This window comes from Pinus tabuliformis, chromosome 2_2 (assembly GCF_031772625.1).
Source record: "Pinus tabuliformis cultivar Carrire ecotype Pingquan chromosome 2_2, CPIR1, whole genome shotgun sequence".
In the NCBI taxonomy this organism is placed as follows: domain Eukaryota; kingdom Viridiplantae; phylum Streptophyta; class Pinopsida; order Pinales; family Pinaceae; genus Pinus; species Pinus tabuliformis.
In genome coordinates this window covers 459613073-459631221 of record NC_142300.1, presented here as the reverse complement: position 1 = coordinate 459631221, position 18149 = coordinate 459613073, and the positions used below count along the sequence as shown (strand labels likewise).

Genomic DNA, 18149 nt, shown 5'->3' with positions numbered 1-18149 from the left:
ATGATAATATTGGTATAATCTCACGTCCGTTGAAAAAAATTATAATAAACTTTTTTTAAAGACAAACATTATTAAATTTGATAAATCGAAACCATTTTTTCAAACATATGTGACGCGTAATAATGTGTAACGTCAAATTATACCATCTATTCTCGAAAATCACATATTGTTGTAACGGCATCCAGCCTACCATGCAGGTGTTGTCGTTGTCATCCTCCTTGGCTGAGAAATTGCAGTTACAAGTACTGATACAATTGATTGGTAAACAAAAAGAAAGCCAGCAAAGGCAATTTACACTATGTCGTACCCTGCTTGAATCCACTTTTGTTTTTCAATTAGTAGAAAATAGTTATCCTCATTGCTGATTTTTGCTGGTTTTAATGAGATTAGAAAATAGTTATCCAATTAGTAGAAAATAGTTATCCTAAAATGACAAAAACCCATAAAAGCAATAACATATAAAAAACTATAAAATGACAAAAACCCATAAAAGCAATAACATATAATAAATTAATAAAAACCAAAAAATATCCACACCTTTTGAATAAAAAAACTTTAAAGGGTTTGCATTTCCCTATTGACAAGTGACTTTTTATATTAATTTTCATTTGTTTGAAAAATACTTTTATGCGGATCTATGATGCTGTAAAGGGTCTTGACAGACAGTGATGAGTTCAATTTTAATCCCTGGTGTGAAACAGGATATCAAAAATGCTAACTAGATGATTCACAACAAAAGTCAATTTAATTATTGCAACTATAAACTACATTTGAGCCTCATTATGAAATGTAATAATCATCTCTGCTTCATGATCAAGACTCTGCTCTGGAACGCTTCCTGGTATTTGGCTTATTCTCAGCAGCCTTGGGGATCAATAATTCATTTTGACAAGACAACCTTATCCTGAAGACTTGAATCCCTATTAAGACCCTCTTCCATATCTGCACTTTCAGGATCAGGTGACTGCAGTCCTTCTTGAGCAACTTCAATGTCAGGGCTCTGTTTCTGCCTCTCATCAGGCTCAGGGGCACCACTTAAAGTTGTTGCTGTGCCTATGACATCTACATCCATAGTACCACCCTGATCAAGCTCTGGAACCGTTGCATTTAGAGCCTGATTTTCTTCTTCAGATGCCTGAGTAGAAGTAGGGGCAGCTCCCTTTTTAGCAGCACGTTTGGATTTGTCAGTTGCAGGCTTCCCATGTATCTTAGTTTGAATTTCAGGAGGAAGTAGATCAGGTGGAACAACACCCTCAATGCCATGCTGTGAGAATCTGCAAAACCCCTCCAGATCCTGCCTTGTTGAAAAACGCAGGCCTTTCCAACAGTAAACACGGTCATTCTTGTGGTGATACTCTGCCTCAATGCCAGCAGAAGGATCCATATCATCAGCCAGTTCTTTCCAGAAATCTGTAACAGAAGGCATCTTTACCCTCTTTTCATCGATCAGCACATTGGGATTCTGCTCTGTCCATTTCCATAATTGTGAGAGTTCCTTGTTTCCCATTCTCCACCTTGGCCTTTGTTTTTTTACCTCATCTTTTCTTGATTTTGGCTCTGATACTTGTTGCTGAGGCTGCCTTTCAAATGGCAAACACCCATCATGCTTCCACTGAACCCAATTCTGCTCACGTTCCAGTATGTGTTCAATTCTCCTGACAAACACTTTTCCTTCTGGTGGGGTGATTTGGATAAGCTTCTTCACACGCTCTTCATAGACCCAGAAGCTGTTTGATGATCTTGAACTTCTTCACCAATATCATCTGCATTTCCACTTGTAACATGATCACCAAGTGGTTGGTTTTCAAAAACATCCAGCACAATTGCTAAACTTGCAGTGAAGCTTTGCCACTTAGGAAGACTGTGAATCATTGGAGCAGGGTTGCAAAAGTATTCCTGTAAACTCCAGAATGTCTGATAAAAATTGGACTCAATAGAAGAAATCCCATCAAGGTTTTCATATTTTGTGTCATTGGATGTGTTGAAAATTCCCTTGATGTTAACTGCTGAATGCTCTGAGAGTGAGAAAAAATGTGCTAGAAACATAAGAATTCGACCACAAAAGACCACATCACTTGCCTTGGATAGACGACGAAGGAGTTGATTGCATGTCCTGAGCATGACAAGCTTCCCTCTCCCAAGGAGCTCTGCCTTTCCAAGAACTTCCTGCTTGCTTTCAATGTACCCAAACACCTCTTTGCAGTCTCTGATTGTTGACATCTCAGTCAAATCTTCAAGTAACTGGAATATGAGGCCTCCTTCTACATGACCCATTTGGCAAAGATAAAGCACAATATCAAGAAGCTTGGGGATAAGCCCACAATTGTTTTCTGCGTCCTCTTCTGCAATTGATTCCCCATGGTGCATTGTGGGTTCTCCAGCCTCAACTGCAGAGGTCACTAGCTCTTGCAACAAAGCCCTCAAGCCATTTTCTAACAACTGATTTTCATCTTGGGTGAGCACGGTCTGGTTCTTAGGACCCACAGCCTCCTGCAATGCCTGAAGTGAAAATGTTGATGGATGGCCTGGCTTCATCAACGCATCTCTAAATATTTCCCATACTCGGTCTCTCTGGTCATGGCTAGAAATGGGGACAGGGGTTCTTTCCTGAGAAGACTGATGCTGATAGAGTTGAACTCTCAGGGAAGGAACAAGATGGGCATTGTCTTCTGCCATCTTCTAAACCCTACCGATTAACTATTGCCTTTCTCCTCATCAACTGTTCAATTTCGGCTTGTTTTTGAATTTGAAAATTCAAAATTTTACAGAACGAATATGCGCGAATTGTTATTTAGTTAGTTATGGAGTAGTCCGGCTGTAATTCCAGCTCGTCCCCAATCTGTCAGGGGGTGTCAGACCCTCAGTAGGGAATGTCAGGATTGACAGGGGAGGGTGGTGCCAGAAGGAGGGTGGCGGAGCTAGGAAGATTGCCGGTGGCCGGAGCCGGACGATTTTTCGACCGGTGACGGAAAACGGGCCATTTTACCGCCTAGGTAGACTACTCCATTTTCCATTATTTTCGGGGAAAAAAGCATATTAAAGAAATGCATCCAAATTGACGGTTGTTCATTTGAATTGAAGTTGATCTTATAAGATCCAAATCTAAAACGTGCCGTCAACAACTTTTTGAAAACGAAAATACGTACCACATGTCAAATTGCAAATTCTAGGGCTGAAGTTCACACGAATTATTTAGCAGTTACATTAATATTGAGCAGCCACATCAGAACCAGATCAAGATGCCACGTGGTGACAAAGGTAAAAGGCTATAATTCTTGCCATAAAACCCTGAGCAGGCTGGACAACCTTTCCTATCCCTTGCTTTAGAACCCAATTGCAACTCAAAAAGATTTTGAAAAAGAAAAAGAAAAAGGGTAATTGATTTTCCAAGATCATGATTGAGTGGAGATGTTCATTCTACAACTCAGTGCATCATTAAAGTTGAAATTTGCTCATGTCAGCGAAAATAAATTTTTTAAAAAATCTAAAAATAAAAAAATTTAAATAACCATACAAAACATTTAAATAATATGCACTCTAAAAAAATTGCACTTGAAGAAATTAGATCCCTCTAGTCTCATGTATATTTAAGATGGATCTATACTGATATCTTTGAAAACAGAGCGATGGGTAGACCCAGTTCCAGTAGCATGTAAGGCTCTTCCCAGCTCCTTGATGCCGAAATCCTAGCTTTTGTGAGCGTGTTTCACGTAAAACTGTAACACTCGAGAAGAAAGACGTCATTGGGAGCCATAGTCCATGCCAAGATTTCTATACTGGTATCTCTGAAAATAGAGCGATGGGTAGACCCAGTTCCACTAGCATGTAAGGATTTTCCCAGCTCCTTGATGCTGAAATCTTAGCTTTTTTTAGCATGTTTCACGTAAAACTGTAACACTAGAGAAGAAAGACGTCAATGGGAGCCATAATCCACCCCAAGATCTCTTCCTCATAATCAATGAAGTTGTGATAGCAACTCTTTATTTCCCAATCATGCTTCTTAAATTCTTCCACAACAACAAACTCAAACTCATGTCCATTGATTCTTTTATGAAATCTACAAGCAATTGCCTCCTTGAAGCGCTCCATATCATAAAGCTGAGATCTCGAGTGGTGATAGGGGCCAATAGACACTGATTGAGGGGTGTATGCTTCGAGCATTTGATCTATCTAAATGACAAGTTTACTATGCAATTTTTTGATTTTGCCCATAATTTAGCCTGGAAAGATGTCTTCATACCAAGGAGAAAATTGTTTGGTAAAGGTTGGTTGAGCTATTCTCTATGAAATTCGATCTGCCCCTCTTATGTTATTTGAATTTTGTACAATTGTATTACTCATATTTTGCAACACCCGATTTGTCTTTAGTTGAATATTTGAGAGCGTGCTCCGTTTTTCTCTTAGCTATTGAGTCAATTTTAGCTTTTGAATTAGAAGCCAGAGAACCCACTATTAAAAACTATTAAAAACTATTTAAACCCTAATTAGAGCTCTTCTTCTTTCTTCATTCAAGTTTGTCCTGATGATGGATCTCGATTGGGATTCGAAACGTTGATAAAAGAAATGGTTAATACTATGGGTTCTCCGGCTTCTAATTCAAAAGATATAAACCACAGAGGTCTTAAATCCAGAATCAATTTTAGCTACTGTATTGTTTAATTTTTACTGCTTGCACAAAAATAATAGTTTTCTTTCCCTTCAAACCAAATCTTGAACTTGACATGGCCTAAAAAAAAAGACTTGCTATGTTATTTGATATCTTTTGCGCATCAAGCAACTCATTTAAGCTTTCAGTGCCTTGTCCAAATTTCTTATTAAACTTTAATTGACTTTTAGCTTTTTCAGGCTCTTTCCTTAGAAAAAAAAATTCTTCTTCAAGCCTTTCACATACTTTATCTTTCTTACTCAACAGATGATTTAGAATTTCTTAAATCTTCTTACCTTCTTTACTTTGCAGGAGCAGAGGTTCTATAGATTTGGCTTTGTCTTTGATCGAGAATTCATTTTGAATTTTATTTTTATGTCTTAGCCTCTAAATCTCTTCAAGATCACTGACCAACTCTCCTTCTATTTCAACTTCAACCTCTTCTCCATCAAAATCAACAACCTCTACCTCCATATTGTCTATGGCCATGAGCATCAGTTCCTTTGAGCTTTCAAAATCTTTATCCTCATCTAATGATTTTGTTAATTCACTTTCAAAGGAGTTAGCATCTTGGGTGTTGAATCTTTTCTTGTTAGCCTTCTTTTTATCCTTTTGCACTTTTCTAAACATCTCTTTAGGGTTATATTCATTCCTCTTCTTTTCTCAAAACTTGCGAGCATAGTGACGTACTTTACCATAGTTAAAGCACTTGAAAGGTAGATTAGCTTTGTACTTCCCTGAACCTATCTTGAACTTGTTGGCATTTTGGCACAGGTGTGGCGCTTTGATACAGGTGTTGTCCTTGATGGCAACTCTCTTTGATGACAGATCTCCGTTCAGACTACAGAATAAAGAGAAATCTAATATATGCCGGTTAATCAAGTCCAAGTTGCGTATACACGCTGGTGATATGCATGCTAAGTCGCGTATACGCAGGAGAGCTATATACGAAGGCGCGTATACACGCAGATGCATGAACATAAAAGGGCGTATATGTCGGGAAGTTTCCTTTTGGTCCATGGTAGTTAGTCCTCGGTACTTGTGCCCATGTCTTTGGACCAAAGTACCTCGACAGACGTGTAGATCTCTAGTTTTGAAGTTGATGGTTTTGGATTTCTATGGTTTTGGCTCTTGGTATTGAGCTAGGCCTAAGGCTATATAAGGAGGAGAAGATCATTAGGCAAATCATCTAGTAAAGGCTTGAATATCTGAAGAAGAAAGGATCTGGTATGCAGGTTCTGGGTTGCTTGATCTAAGCTAAGGAGAGATCACTTCGGTTGATGAAAGACTAGATCTAAAGGATAGATCGGGGTCTAATGATTTGAAATGCACTATTATGATATGGTTGATTATGCGTATTTCTAGATCTGCATACTGACGCAATGTTATGTTCTGGGTCTAACTGATGTCTGGTACAGCTGCAAGTTGATAGAATTTATTTTTAGATCTGTACGCAGGTTGGCTTCGGTAAAAGCGCGTGTATACGCGGGTTTCTCTCATTGAAGTAGCGTATATATTTTGGAGCTTGATTTTTGAGTTACAGTTGGGTCTGACTGTTATTGCAGAGTTCTGTAGTCTGCTCTGTGTTCTGGTAACTGGTGTTTGACAGGGTTTCAGTGGTTCAGTGATTGATGATGCTAGTATTGGATGTTTTGTGCTTCAATGATTTGTTGTGAAAGTTGAATGAATTGTGGTCTTCAGATTGTAACGTTGTGCTTCAGGAATATCCAGTCTGAAAATGTATGAAAGGTCGTACCTGAAAGAAAGAAGATTGTAGGCCAGCACCTACGTACTAGTATCTTGGCTAGTACAAGAGCAAAGGGGGTTGGAGCTCCCTTCCAAGGAAGTTTGGAGAACGAGAGAAGGTTGTAGCCTTCTGCAGGTTGTAGCCTGCGTACTGGTATAAGGCTGCACCAGTACAAAAGGATTGTAAACTGAAGTTTCATATTAAAGATAGAGACGACTTGCAGCAGGTGGTTTTCACCCACATTGGGTTTCCACCTTATATCTTGGTGTTCATATGTGTGGGTCTGTGTGATCGGTTCTACTGCATCTGTTTACTCTTAATATGGTGAATAATGTCCTCATGCACTTAACTGAAGATAAACTGACTGAATTATAAGATTTCTAGTTATACGCTGTTTTCTTTATTCACAGTTGCGTGTACACGCCGGTTCACTTAACGAAAGTAGCGTATATGTTTCTGAGCATTGAAAAAGTTTTATAGTTTTGATAATACTGATTCACCCCCCCCCTCTCAGTATTATTTCCAACAATTGGTATCAGAGCAGGTCCTTCAGAGAAGCTTGATCGCTTGAAGGTAGATCGTACACCATGAGCAACTACGAGAGAGAAGCATCAATCAGGCCACCGATTTTTGATGGGACAAAGGCATTTGAAGATGATGATTATGAGGATGCTGTAGATGTGAATAACCTCTATGATGAAATTACTAGACTCAAGAGATGTATAGAAGAAAAGAGTGTGATCATTGATACTCTACAATTTCAAATTGATGAAAAAGAAAAACATCTTGAAAAACTAGAAGGTGAAATTGTTGGTCTCAGAAAAGAAATTGAGAAAACAAAAGCTATTAATCTTAAGTTTGTCAAAGGATCTGAAACCTTGGATGAGATTATCAATGTGCAGCGATCTCCTCTGATCAAGACAGGTCTTGGATATAATGGAGAAACATCTCAAGCCTCTACCTCTAAAAGTTATCTTGATGCAGCAAGGAGAAGCGAGCAAAGGCCAAATAAAAGTCATCAGGTGAATCAGGGACAGTTTATCTCAAGAAAAAATAAAGACCATCAAGAAATTCAGGGACAAACAGCCTTAAGGACAAACAGAAGCTACAATCAGCCACAGGTAAAATCTTCCCAATTTGCTCCAAGAATGAATAGAAGCTACAATCGGTTGGATGATAGATCTGATTATCGCAGAAGTTTCTTTAATGGCCAATGCTTTTCTTGCCATAACTTCGGTCACAAAGCAGCTCAATGTGTTGCCTACAAAACAATCATGACTAGAGAAGCTCAAAAGCAAGGGAGAATGACTGGAACCATGAAAAGGACTTATAACAATTTTTCGGTTCTTGAAAATGAAGTTGAATGCTCTATTTGTAATAACTTTGGTCATGAAGACTCTGAATGCAGGAGCAGATTCCGGAAGACAACTCAGAAGGAACAAACCTCAAATGTTAGAACATGGAGAACAAAAGAATCACAACCAGAAAGATGTGGGATAGCCTTTTATGCAGAAGGTCAAGAAAGTCTATGGTACATTGACAGCGGATGTTCGAAGCATATGACAGGGGACAAAGAAAAGCTTGAGTCATATACCGCATTAGAAAAGGGGAAGAAAGTTTCTTTCGGGAACGATATCTCTGCAGCCATAAAAGGAAAAGGTGTTGCTCCGTTGAAAGAGGAGGTCAAAGCAGGAAATGTTTTATATGTTGATGGATTGAAGCATAATCTTCTCAGTGTCAGTGAGATGTGCGATCAAGGAACTGAGGTAATATTTAGATCAAATGGATGTTGTGTTCGCGATCTTGATACAGGTAAAACAGTGATCAAAGGAAGAAGGACTCCAAATAATCTATATATCTTTGAGGAAAGACAACAATGCTACTTAAGCAAGGATGATGAACATTGGCTATGGCATTGGAGGTTGGGGCATCTAAGCTTTTCACAAATAAGGAAAGCATGCAAATATCAGGCAGTTCGTGGTCTTCCAGATATCAAAATTCCAGACAATACCATATGCAAATCTTGTCAATTTGGAAAGCAAACCAGAACTAACTTTCCAGAGAAGGAAGGATCAGCTAGCATGCCTCTCGAGCTAGTCCATACAGATGTATGTGGTCCATTTAGGAAGAGGACACCTCGAGGAGAAGAATATCTGATATTATTCATTGATGATTTCTCCAGATTTGTTTGTTTAGGGCTCATGAAGCACAAAGATGAAGCATTCGAAAAATTCAAATCCTTCAAAGCCTTGGTTGAAAATGAATCAGGACACAAAATTAAGTGCCTCAGATCTGACAGAGGTGGGAATTTACCTCAAACGAATTTTTCGATTTCTGTGAAGAACATGGGATAAGAAGAGAATTCTCTACAGCTAGAACTCCTCAGCAAAATGGGGTTGCGGAAAGAATGAACAGAACAATCCAACAAATGGCTCGTGCTATGCTTGATGAATCAGGTACTCCCGCAACCTTCTGGGGTGAAGCTGCACATGTTGCGGTTATTATTCTTAACAAAACAAATGTCCGAGTAAACAGCACTCAAACACCTCATGAGCTCTGGAGTGGTGAGACTCCTTCGGTGAAGCACTTCAAAATCTTTGGGAGCAAATGTTATATTAAAAATACTGATGAGCAACTTGGAAAACTTGAACCAAGAGCAGATGAGGGCATTCTTCTTGGTTATTCTCCACATAGCAAAGCATACAAGTGCTACAATAAAAGACTTGGCAAAATTGTTGACAGCATTGATGTAGTGGTTGATGAGAAGGGATATATTCCTAGGCAAGTTCACCATGAAGACATTGAAGAAGATGAAGGTTACCCTCAAAGACGGAATGATGAAGAAGAAGAACCTCAAGAAGAACCAGAGGAGCAGACAAGAATAGAAGAGAAGACTCCATCCAGATATGTTCAAAAGAATCATCCGGAATCTCAGATTGTGGGGCAGAAAGAAGCAGGAGTACAAACAAGAAGGACACTTGCAGAAGCTTCAAGCTATTTGGCATTACTCTCCTCCACTGAACCACAAAATGTGAAAGAGGCATGCAAGGATGAATGTTCGGTCAAAGCAATGGATGAAGAACTTGAGCAGATCGAAAAGAACAACACTTGGGAATTAGTTCCTAGACCAAAAGATAAAATGTAATAGGAACAAAATGGGTCTTCAAGAATAAATTGAATGAAAATGGAGAAGTAATTAGGAACAAGGCCAGACTCGTTTGTAAAGGGTATGCACAGCAAGAAGGAATAGATTTTGAAGAGACCTTTGCTCCTGTGGCAAGACTTGAGGCTATCCGAATGTTCCTTGCTCTCTCAAGCTTTCAAAACTTCAAGGTATTTCAAATGGATGTGAAATCAGCCTTTCTGAATGGAGACTTAGAAGAAGAAGTATATATTGAGCAGCCAGATGGTTTCATTCTTGGGAATGATCCAAACCTTGTATGCAGATTAAAAAAGGCTCTCTATGGACTCAAACAAGCTCCAAGGGCTTGGTACTATCGCTTGGACAAATATCTTCACCAACAAGGCTTTTCAAAAGGATCAGCAGATAGCAATCTCTATATAAAAGTTGAAAATAAAAAATTGCTAATTCTTGTTGTTTACGTAGATGATATTATCTTTGGCAACAATGAAGAGACTATGAGTCAAAACTTTGCCTCGGTTATGCAGAAAGAATTCGAAATGTCACTACTTGGAGAATTGACATATTTTCTTGGATTGCAAATTCAACAAAATGAAGGAGGTATCTTCTTGTCTCAAACCAAATACCTCAAGCAGATCTTGAAGAAGTATGGCATGGAAGAGTCAAAGCCAGTATGTACACCCATGGTTACAGGATGCAGCCTCAGTGCAAATGATGAATCAGCAGCAGTTCACCAACCCACTTATAGATCCATGATTGGGAGTTTGCTCTATTTGACAGGTACCCGACCAGATATTACACATGCAGTAGGAATTGTTGGAAGATTTCAAGCCAACCCAAAGGAAACTCATCTTCAGGCAGTCAAAAGAATCTTCAAGTATCTTCAAGGGACCCAAAACTATGGCTTATGGTATCCTAGAAATACAGATCTCACTCTTCATGCTTACACAGATGCAGATTGGGCTGGAAGTGTGGATGATAGGAAAAGCACAAGTGGTGGTGCTTTCTTCATGGGTTCCAGATTAGTATCTTGGTTCAGCAAGAAACAGAGTTCGATTGCCTTATCTACAGCTGAAGCAGAATATGTGGCTGCGGCATCTTGTTGCACACAACTTCTTTGGATGATGCAGACCTTGCAGGACATTCAAATCACTTGCACTCCACCAGTTTCTATCTTATGTGATAATACTAGTGCAATCAGCATTTCAAAGAATCCAGTCATGCACTCAAAGACCAAGCACATACCAATCAAGTACCATTTTCTCCGGGAACAAGTGCTTGAGCAGAAGGTCAAGTTGGAGTATGTTCCTTCTAAGGAACAAATTGCTGATATTCTCACAAAACCACTGCCCAGGGAAACTTTTGAATATCTCAGACAAAAGCTGGGAGTAGTTGATGCTTCATCCTGCTGTTGAAGCTTGTCTGTTCTACAAAAAAGTTGGTATACGCAAGTTACGTAAGGTATATACGCGTATACACGCGGATTTATGCGGGGAAAGTCGCGTGTATGGTGTACGCTTGTTGTAGAGATTATATCCGCGTCCATACGCTGTTTTGTACAGGATAAATCGCGTATATGGAGTTCTGAGCAGCAAGGGCAAACTCTGGTTTGAAAAGGTCTGAGATGGGTATGTCAGAATCCTTCAGACACAGTTTCAGAAGGTGCAGCAGGCACAGGTTCAGGGGGAGCAGCTTAAAAGTCTCATAAAGCATTGTTGGCATTTAGATGTTTTGGTTATTGGTTTTAGGAGAAGGAGCTCAGAAAGAAATCCTGGTTGCTGATCTAAAAGATGTTTATCAGATGCTGCTGGTGACTTTCATAAGTCTTGGTCTAGACCTGTTGTCTCTATGTCATGTATCGCTTTTGTGATATCTCTTTTATGATGTCAAGGTCATGTAACGGCCTATGTTGGTTTCCCCACTATGCCTGGGATGATTGATATAATTGGTTGTTTCTGATGTGTCCCCTCTTGTTAGGGAGTATGGATGTATGTATTGAGTCTTTTGGTGATAGGAAGGTTCCTTATGGTGTAGAAGTCTTGGTTCTTGTTGAAGAACATCTTTTACAGATCTGGCCTACAGTCAGGGGGAGCATGATTCAGCACAGCCAAGCAGAGGTATCAGCATGTATTCAGGGGGAGCATAGCCCTTTGCCCTTGATGACAAAGGGGGAGAATGATTCTAAGGATCTTAAGGTTGCCATCAAGTCCAAAGGGGGAGATTGTTGGCATTTTGGCACAGGTGTGGCGCTTTGATACAGGTGTTGTCCTTGATGGCAACTCTCTTTGATGACAGATCTCCGTTCAGACTACAGAATAAAGAGAAATCTAATATATGCCGGTTAATCAAGTCCAAGTTGCGTATACACGCTGGTGATATGCATGCTAAGTCGCGTATACGCAGGAGAGCTATATACGAAGGCGCGTATACACGCAGATGCATGAACATAAAAGGGCGTATATGTCGGGAAGTTTCCTTTTGGTCCATGGTAGTTAGTCCTCGGTACTTGTGCCCATGTCTTTGGACCAAAGTACCTCGACAGACGTGTAGATCTCTAGTTTTGAAGTTGATGGTTTTGGATTTCTATGGTTTTGGCTCTTGGTATTGAGCTAGGCCTAAGGCTATATAAGGAGGAGAAGATCATTAGGCAAATCATCTAGTAAAGGCTTGAATATCTGAAGAAGAAAGGATCTGGTATGCAGGTTCTGGGTTGCTTGATCTAAGCTAAGGAGAGATCACTTCGGTTGATGAAAGACTAGATCTAAAGGATAGATCGGGGTCTAATGATTTGAAATGCACTATTATGATATGGTTGATTATGCGTATTTCTAGATCTGCATACTGACGCAATGTTATGTTCTGGGTCTAACTGATGTCTGGTACAGCTGCAAGTTGATAGAATTTATTTTTAGATCTGTACGCAGGTTGGCTTCGGTAAAAGCGCGTGTATACGCGGGTTTCTCTCATTGAAGTAGCGTATATATTTTGGAGCTTGATTTTTGAGTTACAGTTGGGTCTGACTGTTATTGCAGAGTTCTGTAGTCTGCTCTGTGTTCTGGTAACTGGTGTTTGACAGGGTTTCAGTGGTTCAGTGATTGATGATGCTAGTATTGGATGTTTTGTGCTTCAATGATTTGTTGTGAAAGTTGAATGAATTGTGGTCTTCAGATTGTAACGTTGTGCTTCAGGAATATCCAGTCTGAAAATGTATGAAAGGTCGTACCTGAAAGAAAGAAGATTGTAGGCCAGCACCTACGTACTAGTATCTTGGCTAGTACAAGAGCAAAGGGGGTTGGAGCTCCCTTCCAAGGAAGTTTGGAGAACGAGAGAAGGTTGTAGCCTTCTGCAGGTTGTAGCCTGCGTACTGGTATAAGGCTGCACCAGTACAAAAGGATTGTAAACTGAAGTTTCATATTAAAGATAGAGACGACTTGCAGCAGGTGGTTTTCACCCACATTGGGTTTCCACCTTATATCTTGGTGTTCATATGTGTGGGTCTGTGTGATCGGTTCTACTGCATCTGTTTACTCTTAATATGGTGAATAATGTCCTCATGCACTTAACTGAAGATAAACTGACTGAATTATAAGATTTCTAGTTATACGCTGTTTTCTTTATTCACAGTTGCGTGTACACGCCGGTTCACTTAACGAAAGTAGCGTATATGTTTCTGAGCATTGAAAAAGTTTTATAGTTCTGATAATACTGATTCACCCCCCCCTCTCAGTATTATTTCCAACAGAACTTCCTCACAAACATAGCTTTATTTTCATTTGATTCACAACATGAACCATTAAGTTATTCCTTGGGCTTCTTATATGCTTTAAAGGCTTAATCATTTATTGTTGGTTTGCCATTGGAAATTCTCATCTCATAGGAAGTAAGAATGCCAAGTAGCTGGCCACAAGTGATATTTTTCACATCTGTCATCTCCTCAATGGATACAAATTTCAGATGAAATCTCTCAAGGAGAGATCTCAACAACTCTTGAACTATTATAGGCTCTTTCAACTCTTCATAAAGACCTCTTATAGTATTCACAACCTCATCAAATCTAAGAAATTATTTAATAATATCTTCATCATATTGCATCTTCAAAGACTCAAATTTCATTATAAAACCTTGAAGCTTGGCTTGCTTTACCTTGTTCTTACCCTCATAGCAACTACTCATCTTATCTCAAATAGGTTTTGCACTAGTGCAATCCATGACCTTCAATAGTTTTGATTTAGGTAGGCTAGCTAGTAGAGCATTCATAGCTTTAGCATCACTTGTAAAATCCATCTTCTAATCTCTAGTAATCAGGGTTTGAGGCTTTTGATATTCTTCTTCCAATGCACACCATACATCATCACTAAGGGATTGAATATAGGATTTCATCATGACTTTCCAAAACACATGGCTTGTTCCATTGAACATTGGTGCCCTATTGGTGTATCTTCCTTCCTATTTTGCCATGGTCTTTGATCTTTATTCCAACTATTAAATTGATCGTAAAGTAACTTGGTTTCTCTAATACCAATAGTTATAAGCCAGGACAATACTGAGAGGAGGGGTGTGAATTAGTATTGTGGGAATTTGTAAAATTTATTTCACTTGTAAAGAATATTAGGACACCAATAAACACTTTAACAACAATTGATGTGAGCATCACAAGAACCAACATAATAAGTAAAAGTAACACACATAGATTCTTCAAAATTCCCTTCAATTACTTTCACAAAGATGACTTTCTACTTGTTCATTACAAAGTTCTCTATCTACAACCAAAAGGAAGCTACTAATCCCTAGTTTATAAGCTACTGCTGAAAGGAGCTACAACCTCTGATTTATTAGCTACTAATGAAAGGAGCTACAACCACTAATTTACCAACTATTACTGAAAGGAGCTATAATCCCTAATTGTTTACCTTCTACTACTGGAAGGAGCTACAACCCCAGATATACAAGCTACCACTTGCTTAACCCATTAGAGGAAATTTCATCCTAAAAATGGTCTCTTAAGGAAAAATAATAAAATAATGGTTGAAATAATAAAATAAGAGATACATTTTGGAGGGAAAATAATAAAAAAATATTATTTTATTTTATTTTATTTTTGGTTTATCTCCTTATAGGTTTGCTCAAATTTCAAGTGTAGACACGCGTTGGATACATAATTAAATTCTACATCCAACGAGTACACATTATGCATAAAGTGTATGTTATTCAATGTATCTTTTAATGTATCTTCAATTTTTATCAATGTAAGTCTTCTCAAAAGTATGCATAATGATTACTCGTTGGATGTGGAATTTAATTCCGCATCCATTGATGGTCTACATTTGAAATTTTTGTAAGCCTTTAAGGAGATTTGTCAGAAAAACAATTAAAAAAATAGTTTTCTTCTTGTCCCTCCAAAATATTTACATGTACCTCTTTTTAAATTTAAAGGAATTTTATTGGTTTACATATTATGTCATGGGAATAACATGAAAATTTCATCAATACTTTTAGGTTGAAATTTCCTCTATTTTCCTTGATTCATCTTTCATTTCATATTCTAAATCAAACCATGAAGGCCACTATCTTTCTTAAAACAAATTAATTCATTATGTTAATCACTCACCCCAAACACCATAAAATTACCTTCAACAATATTTATCATTGATCAATCAACCATAACATTAACTTATGAACACATATTTACTCATCTTTACTTATCTCATCTTGCAAATTTGATTATGCTTATAAATAAATTGAGCTAATATTTTTTGTTTTTGAACTTCTAGTTAAGTTCAACTCTTTAGCTTGCATGAGTTCATATTTTTTCTCATCTCCCACTTCATTCAAGTCTTCTAAATGTGGTCTTAGAATTTTCAATCTTTAATCTATTGTCTTTGTGAGAATTGTTTTGTTAAACTATCCAAATTTGCAATTATGGAATTGTACAGGTTTTAGGAGGACTTTTATAAATTTGGTTGACTGCGAAGTTTGGCCAATTTTTTAAATGTCTCTAATTCTATCCATGCCACTAATTTTGTTGCTAATTCGTCCATGCCACTATTTATAGTTTTGTGCAATTCTTGTTTTGGTGGTTTTCATTAAATCTAGCGCAAAATGTCAAATTTCCTTCATTGTTGCTTAATTGCGTTGGCACCTATACATTGGCCCTAATTATGATAGAACTGCGGGTTGTGACCTAGTTGTAATGAGGTCAGGGGCTAAAATAGGTTGGGGTTTTGAAAGTTTCATTCTCCATTCACTGCACTAGGACTGGACTTAAGAAAAATTCATTAAAACAAAAAAGAAGAGAGCACATAACTAATTAATGAGCGTGACTTTCAATGTAGGTTGGGAGTTTCGAGGTCGGAGGTCGACCAGAGTTTTACTAGCATTTGTCCCCGACTAGCCTAGAGGCTCGACTATCACACAATCTCAACCTAGGACCAAATTCTTTTGATTTTTACCAAAAACAAATTCATAAGAAAGCTTCACCAAACATAACCGCTGACCCTAATTTTTAGGTTCTACCACATCACCTTGTTGATGTCATCCTTATGTCATCCATGCCACATGGTGTCTCCTTAGTGGTCACATGTTGCACCAGAATTTGGCCCACTTGGACACTTGAAAATTCCAAATCAGCATGCGATGTGTCACAACCTCATAGGTGCACATCATCTTGACTTCATCATGCCATTGTTCTCCACTGGTGTATCCATGTCGCCTCTGTTAGCCCATATAATCATGCATTGTGTCTTCTTCTAGTCAGCTCCATGTTGTCAACTTGTATGATGGAAGAGGGGTCTCAGACCTCTATTTTTCATCAAATTCCTTTATAAAATTTGAAGAGGAAGAATGGATTGGGGATCTGCTTATTTATTTTTCTGTATACCTGCACTTGCTCCTGACTTTCGATTATGTTAAAGGCTTGACTAGGTCCGACATGGTCGAGGGTTAGGGGTCAAAGCTTATTTCCTTTTGTGGCAGCTCGACTCTTGACTGGGTCGAAGGACTGAATAGGTTGGGGATCAGGGCTTTGCGAGGTAAGACTATGTCAGGCTTCAAGGCATATCCAAGCCTAACCTTGAACCTTGTTGACTTGAAAGCTTGGCAAGTTGAATCTTTTCACCTCTTTAAGTCCTGAACTTTGACCTGTAATAAATTTTGATCTAGGAAGCCTTTTCCAGAATTCAGCATACCAGTGGAAAATATTTTCCAAGCTCTATCCATATGAGCACTTTCCAAACATATTTGAGCTAATCTTTTGAACTAAAAATTTCTCCAAGTATTTGTTCCTTTATGAATATTCTTGCAACGGTCTTTTCCTTTCCTATAAATTTTCCATAAATGACAACTTATTTATAACAATGTTTATATGCTACATACATTATATATAAAGTTGAAATTTTTCACACATGATTTGAGATAAGTGCGTGATTTATACCAAGGTAGAATATAGTTGATATGAATTCATTTACACTTAAAGAAAACAATGGTCATAGTAATCTAAGTTGTGTTGTTAATCTCCATAATGTTGATGAATTGTGTGTAGTGAGGGGGAAGAAAAATTCATCTGCACCTGCGCACTATGCATAATCTATCAACATTATGGAGATTAATAATAAAACTTGACATGTGTTTACTTATGGTATATCGATTTATTGTGTTCTCTAATGTTCGAGGTGCATTTTATTTTTCACAATGTTGAGAGTAGTTTTATAGCATCATTTAGCACTCTTGTAGACTTGATGCTCTTGTATGGCCTTGAGTGACCTTTCCCATGCAGACTTGATCCTATATTAAAAAAAAATATTTCAAATTCCATACACGACTCTACCCATTCAAAATCACATACATATGCGAGTTCATTAACTGCATAACAGTGTGTACCTTTTTAAATATAAAAAACTAAAATAATATGCTATTTTTTATGCGGGGTTCATGGGTTTTACTTGCAACCCACCTACGGGAGCTTGTAGAAAAACTAAATTAACTAATTTCACGTGGTATATATACACACCTTGGGTAGGCCTAAAAGGAATAAGAGAAGGGCTATCGACATTATACCCATTTTGCTCCCAGATCAAGTCTAATTTTCCCATATCTCCTGCATTTCATGTCTCTATGGAAACCCTTGTTTCCTTTGCAGACATGTTTGTCATCTTTATAGCATCTCCTTGCATTTGTTAGAGAGGTTTTCTTCGTGGCTCGGGCTTGAGGGATCCAGAGAAAGGCTTCGTTGGTGCTTTAGATTGGATCAGGTTGTACCTTTCATCTAGCTATTGTTGAGTATCAATAGAGAAGCTCACGCCTTGTTCCTGATATGTTATTGTCTTATGAATAGCAATTTATATGTTTATATTTGATGATCTAAAATATCTTTTATGTATGGACATTGAATTATATATCATGTATTTTCTTTTCTGAATTGATTTGCAGTCCTACTCGATTCTAGAGGAAGCATAGGGTTTGGACCCTACGTGAAAATCATCAGACATAGGACTTCTGGGTAGGATTCCAAGTCCGAATTTAATAATTCACATGTTTAGCATGCTTTCTTGAATGATTTTATTTTTATTTTATTATTCTCCTCTATTGAGGTTCTCAACCCTTACCTTTGGGAACTTTTT

At 38.2% G+C, this 18149-nt stretch overlaps 1 protein-coding gene and 1 pseudogene across 1 annotated transcript in view; both read right to left on the bottom strand.

The window, feature by feature from the left end:
* The window catches only part of LOC149193265 (uncharacterized), a 163296-nt gene that overhangs the window by 2852 nt on the left and 142295 nt on the right, over positions 1-18149 (bottom strand). The gene's annotated exons all lie outside the window — the stretch shown is intronic.
* On the bottom strand, positions 881-2676 carry LOC149193267 (THO complex subunit 1 pseudogene; annotated as a pseudogene).